Here is a 6,151-nt window from a genome sequence, read left to right on the forward strand (position 1 = left end):
CTGGGCTGGGCACCACGTGGGGACAGACAGAGGGGTATTTTTAGCTGCTGTCTGCACTGGGAGGGGGAGGGGAGGGAGGGAGAGGCCGATGGGGGGGGGAGAGATCGCACTCCTCCCAGGCCGTCTGCTCTGAAAGCCCACACTGGCCACGTCAGGAAGGCTGAGGTCCCCCAGGCCCCAGGGGCCAGGACACATAGCAGGAAGCATTCTAGGGGGACAGTGGAGCCTGTGTGAGGGACTCAGGGGCACATGGGGGCCCCAGTTCAGGGCCTGGGTGGCAGGAGGGCCTGGGAGGCAGGAGGGCCTGGGAGGTACTGGCTTCTCCAATGGTCATCGACAGGCACCCCAGTGGCCTCCGTCCACCTCCCAGTGGGGGACAGTAAATATCACGCAGGCTCGTGAGCAAAGGCTTTCAGAACTCGGGGTCCAGGGTGGTGGTAGGGAAGTCTTTGGTGGTTAAAGTGGTGCCCGGAGAGGTAAGGAGGCATCCCTGAGTGCTCCGCCAGGCTGGTGACAGGGACGCTGGATCCAGAGGCTCCAGGTCATATCACGGCTTTGGCCTTGGGGCAGCCCCGGTGTCATCATGAGTTGTGAGAGCCAAAGATGGCTAAGACATGGGGTCATCTAAAAATACGGCGGCGGCTTGCAGCCTCCCCTGCGGCTCTGTTCACGATGGTCCCCGGGGCATCCCTCAAGTCTGCTTCTCCGCTGGGCCCGGGACCTGGGCCGCTGAGGCGGGGTCTCTGGACATCTCTCATGCCAGTGGTCAAAGCAGAACTTCCCAGCCAAGGACCCGCAGGTGCAGGGAGAGCAGCCCGCGGCCTGGGGTGGCCAGGTGAGGGTCCGCCTGTCACCCCTCCTTCCTTCAGCCACCATTGTGCAGTGTGCCGGATGTGCAGGGTCGGGGGAGGGCCAAGTTCGCCAGAGGCCTCCTGCTACCTCCCTGGGACTGGCTTGCTGCTGTTACGGGGCAGAGAGGCCCAGGTGGCTCCCGGTGGGACAGCCCTCGCTCCTGGCAAAGTCGGGCAACTTCTCAAGGGTATCAGGGGATCGTGACAGCTTGATTCCTGGATGGATGACACCTGTGCTGCCAGCACAGCTGCTGGCCCTGCCACCTGCTGGGGAGAAGGTTGTGAGCTGGGGACCCCAGTCCCTGCTCTCACGATGCATGCAGTCTAGTTGAGAACTCAGTTGTCACACACGTTACTGCCACGATTGACTAGCTAATCACCGGTCCGCAGGGTGCTCCCTATTCTGCTCACTCCTGCTTCCTGATTCCACGCTTCCCTCCCCAGCCCGGCTCAGCCCAGTCCAGCCCAGCCCAGCCCAGCCCAGTCCAGCCCAGCCCACCCCAGCCCAGCCCAGCCCAGTCCAGCCCAGTCCAGCCCAGCCCAGCCCAGCCCAGTCCAGTCCAGCTCAGCCCAGCTCCGCCTGGCTCTCCTCCTGCTTCAGATAGTCCCAGGATTTCCCCCCAGCCTTCAGCGTCAGCCTCAAGTGGTTGCAGGGGGAAGGCGGGTACTCATGGATGTCTCTGGCTCTCACCTATCCAGGACCACCCCGGGGAGGCCACTGGACGGGGAACAGAGGGGTCAGTCTGCCCTCGTGCTTGCAGCCAGAACACGAAGCGTTAACGTGCACCCAACCCAGCTGGAGGAAATGAGGACAGGGTATTCCGATGACAGGCCCCCGTCACAGGGAGCTGCCTCCCCTTGGGCACAGCACTGTGCTGTGCCAAGAACGGAGGCCTTACGGGGACTCGCGGAGAGGAGACTCAGCCCCTCACACGACAGGTCAGTTTGGGAAACCCGATACCAGGAGCTCAAAACAGATCTTTCTCAACAGATTGCTCCTGAGTGGTGCAGTTCTTAAAAATATGCTGCTTGTTTCTTTTTATGATGATAAAACTAACACACGTTCATTGCAGAATGTTTGGAAAACACAGAAAAATGTGAAGCAGCAAAGGACCGTCCCCATTAACACACGGGAATCTTCCCTTCCAGCCTTACACTTGTTGACGGTAGAATGGCCCCACGTGTGTGTGTGCGTGTGTCCTGTTTTATCATTTTATGTTACATCTCAAGTATTTCCCATGTGGTCAGTCTTTGGCAAGAGGATCTTCAAATTTCACCATACTGCGGATATATCACACTTCAAGAATTTGAAGTGACCTCTCGTCACTTCTATTACTGGACGTTCGGGCTGTGTCATCTTGGACTGTGGTAACCAATATGGTGCCACCTCTGTGTCTCTTTCTCCGGGACAGATTCAGAGTGTGAGATCACCAAGTTAACACATGGGATCGTCTTTCCGGCTCGATGCACCTACCAGAGAGTGGTCCGGGATGGGCGGCTGAGGCGCTGTCTCCAGCAGGAGGTAACGCGGTCCCATACACTCGGCCCGGCACCGTCAGGCAGTGAAAGCCATCCCCGCGCACCTGACCCGCCCACGCCTCTTTGGGCGTCTTACGTCTCCACTGGCTTACCGTGTCTATTTTTCCGTCTGGGATTTATTTTGGGAATGGGGTGCCATAAGGTCATGCTCCCCTCTCCCCCAAGTAGTTTACCAACACTCTCAGGACCATTACTGACGATGCCTTCTTTCCCCCACGGATGTGCTGTGGTGTCTTTATCTTAGGGCAATGTTTTCTGTGTGCAGTATCTCAGCTTTCTCCGTTGTGGACTGTTGATCTGAGTGAAGCGTATCTTGGGGTTAGAACCACCTGGGTTGGTGGACTTGGGCTCTATAATATGTCTTCACATCTGAAATGTAAGCCTCTCCATCACCCTTCCCCGTAAATCTTCTTGGGTATTGTTGTTAGTTACCTGTGGCTGCGTAACAAATGGCCCTAAAACCTGGTGTCTTAAGACAACAAACACGCGATCTCACGCAGCCTCATGGCCCTGGGGCACTTGAGCAGGTGCCTCTGCCTCAGGACCTGTCCTCAGCTGGCACCCAGGGGTCAGCCAGATTGCAGTCATCTGAAGGCTGGACTGGGGCGGGAGGCCTCACTTCTTGCCTGCACGGGCCTCTGTTACCTGCACGGCCGCAGGCTTTCCCCAGAGAGAAGGGAGCAACGAAGATGGGAGTCTTTATTACCCACCCGGAAGCGAGAGCGGTCCTTTCCGCCCTGTTCTGCAGCCCAGTCCGGGAGGGATACACAGGATGTGCTATCGGGACGGGGGGCCCTGGAGGCCCTCTTGGAGGCTGGCGGCCACAGCTGCATTTGTTCACTGTTCCTTTCATATGAACTTCAGAGTCATTTAGAGGGAGGAGGAGGAGGAGTGGGGGAAGGAGGGGAAGGAGGGGAAGGGGGGGAGGAGGAGGGGGGAGAAGGAGGAGGGGGCGGGGGAAGGAGGAGAGGGGGAGAGAAAGGGGGAGGAGGGGGAGAAGAAAGAGGAAAGGGAAGAGAGGGAGGGGGAAGGGGGAGGAGGGGGAGAGGGAGGGGGAAGAGGGGAGGAGGGGGGGGGGAGAGTCGGGCTCCGCATCCAACCTGCACGTGTTGGTGGCAAGGGCGGCATCTCTAACACAATCGCTAGTCCTGAGAAAGGTGACGTTCGCTCCCCACCTTTGGCACAGCCTCGTTTTTCTTCGTATCTGTCCCGCACATACTGACGGGGCCGGGATGGGGTTTCCTTTCCCCGGTGTTTTGCCAGCTCCCTGGGAAGCTCCTGGGCTTGGCACTGGTCTGCTCGCCTCACTGAAGTCTGCAGCTCCGCATGCCTGTATCTGGGCAATGGGGGTTTCGCCAGCTGGCCGACAGGCTTCCGGGCGCCGAACAGGCTTGGAGCTGACAGTGTGGCCTTGCTGGGGTCAGCCCGACTCCGCAGGGATCACCTGCTCCCCTCAGGGGAACTGCTGGTGGGCTGGGGGTTTCCAGGCCGCTGAGCATCAGAATCGCCTGGAACGTCTTAAGGACAAAAATGGCTTTCCCAGCACCGGCCTCAGACGAGGGACCCAGAATTCCTGGGGCTGCTCCTGGGACACTGGGCTTCTGTACAGCCCATAGGAAGCAGAGTCTGAAGAAGGGCGTCTGGGGAGTCGCCCCTGAGAGCCCAGCACAGGCGCCCGCGCCCTCTCCTTCCTCCCAGGCCTCAAAGCTGGGTCCCAGCCACCACCTCACCCCGCTTCGGGCAGTTCCACCGGGACCCCAGGTCTTCCCGGAACCCAGGATGGTTGTGGGGCGCCCCCTACTGGCCTTGGCCCAACCCACCCCTGGGACACTGAGGTCCCAAGGCCCTGGAGGGACTTGCCCGAGGCTACAGGGAGTGAGCAGGGACCCCCCCAAGTCAGGTGGCCCCCTGCGCAGTGCTGTCCTGAGCACCCGGGGCCAGCACCCCCTGAGGCCAGGTCTGTGTGCACCGCGCACCCCCTCCCGGCCCCCTCCGTTGCCAGGCCCTCGAAACAACAGGGTCGTGCAGGCGGCACGAGAGGAGGAAGGAGACATCAGAGTGTCGGCCGCCTTCGGCCGCCAGGGCTCCCCAGCCCCACCCTCAGAGCCGCACCCCTGCCGGGTCTGGACGGCAGTGCCCTGGGGACCAGCCGTCATATAGCTCCGGTGGTCACACTCGGGGACCAGGAGCCTGGAGTTGGCGCCCTGCTCATTAGAACCTGCTCCACCGCAGGACAGAGACGCCTCCCACGTGGGACTCAGTGCACCCTCTCCACGACCCCCGGAGAGGGCAGGTCAGCACCACAGCCCATTTTACAGATGAGGACGTGGAGGCTCTGTGGGGCTGAGGACGTTGGCTCTTGTGTCTGGTGGAGCTGGGGACAGGGGGCTCGGTGCCCACCCAGTGCCAGGACTCTCTCAGGGCACAGGCGGCTGTCCCCTCGCTGTGGGCACGGGAGACAAAAAGCACAGTGAAGGCCGGCCGGGAACGGGGGTCTTTATTGGCGAACTCACGCGTGGGCCGGGTCCCCGGGAGGGCACAGAGCCTGAGCCAGCGGCTCCTCCCCCTTCCCCCTCCCCTGGGCGTCCGGCTGTGTGTTCCATCCAGCAGTGAGCCTGCCACCCACCAGGTTCCGCAGGCAGGCGAGGACCCTGCAGGGGACCTCTGTCCCAGGAGGTGTGACTGCAGGAGGCGGTTCCCAGAGGAAGGTTCTGGAAACCTCCCCCCCCCCCCCCCCACACACACACACTGCCTGCTGGGGCAGGCACAACTGTCCTGTGCGCCTCCCCCCAAGCCCCCTTCGCTCTGGGCCAGCCCGCCTTGGGCCCGTGGCCTGGGTGCGGGCCACCCTCCGGGGGCCGAGTCACATCTGCGGCCAGCCATTCGGGGCTTGTCCCTAGAGCCCCTGGTGCCATGTTAGCTCAACACCTTGCAGCACCTGGGCTGTCCTCTGAGGGAGGAGGGTGCGGGTGACACAGGGAGGGGGGGGGGGCACACAGGAAGTGGCTGTGCCTTGGAACCTTCCATCTGTATGTTCTCTGATCTAACAGCGCACATCTGAGGGTGGGGTGCCAGCCTCCTGTGCCCAGAGTCCCCTTCAGACACTGGTTCTCTGTGAAAAATTCCTTATGTCCCTGCTCCCCCGAGCCTGCAGGGGGGGCCCTGCCGCTGCCTTGGGCCGTGTGGCCAGGGCGGCTGGTCAGCTGGAGGAGAGGACAGGAGGCCCAAGGGAGGCTTCCTTTCGGGGCCCGGGTCCTCTGGAGCGCCCCGGGGGGAGCAGGGCACAGCAGCAGAACACGAGTCTGTCAGTGGGGCCGTACTGACCGGCGTGGGCCTTGTCTCTGACCCAGAGAATTCGGGAAGGCCTGACGGGAAAGCCGCTGGCCCATCGAATCCCGTTCTCTCCAGCCCCCAGCTCTGTCACCTCACAGACGGAGACAGAGGCCTGGGGAGGTGAAAAGGCATGGCCCAAGGTCAGCAGGAGGCAGAGAAAGGCTGTGGACGTGGCCGGAGCCACCGGTGCTGGAGATGCGGAGGGGCGTGACAGCAGGAGACTGGGCCCTGGAAGGAGAGCCCGCGGGGAAACCCGGGCCAGCATCCCAGGGGCCCGGAGGACACCGGGGCAGAAGGCCTGGGGCTGGAGGGCAAGGCCTCTAACCTCAGGGCCGGCTGGGAGGCAGAGAGGGCTCCTCGGTCCCTGGTGAGGGTTCTGAAACTGAAACTGAAACTGAGTCGCATAGCGGGGGTGGAACCCGGCAGGG

This window comes from Panthera onca, chromosome C1, assembly GCF_046562875.1.
Source record: "Panthera onca isolate mPanOnc1 chromosome C1, mPanOnc1 haplotype 2, whole genome shotgun sequence".
NCBI classification, from domain to species: domain Eukaryota; kingdom Metazoa; phylum Chordata; class Mammalia; order Carnivora; family Felidae; genus Panthera; species Panthera onca.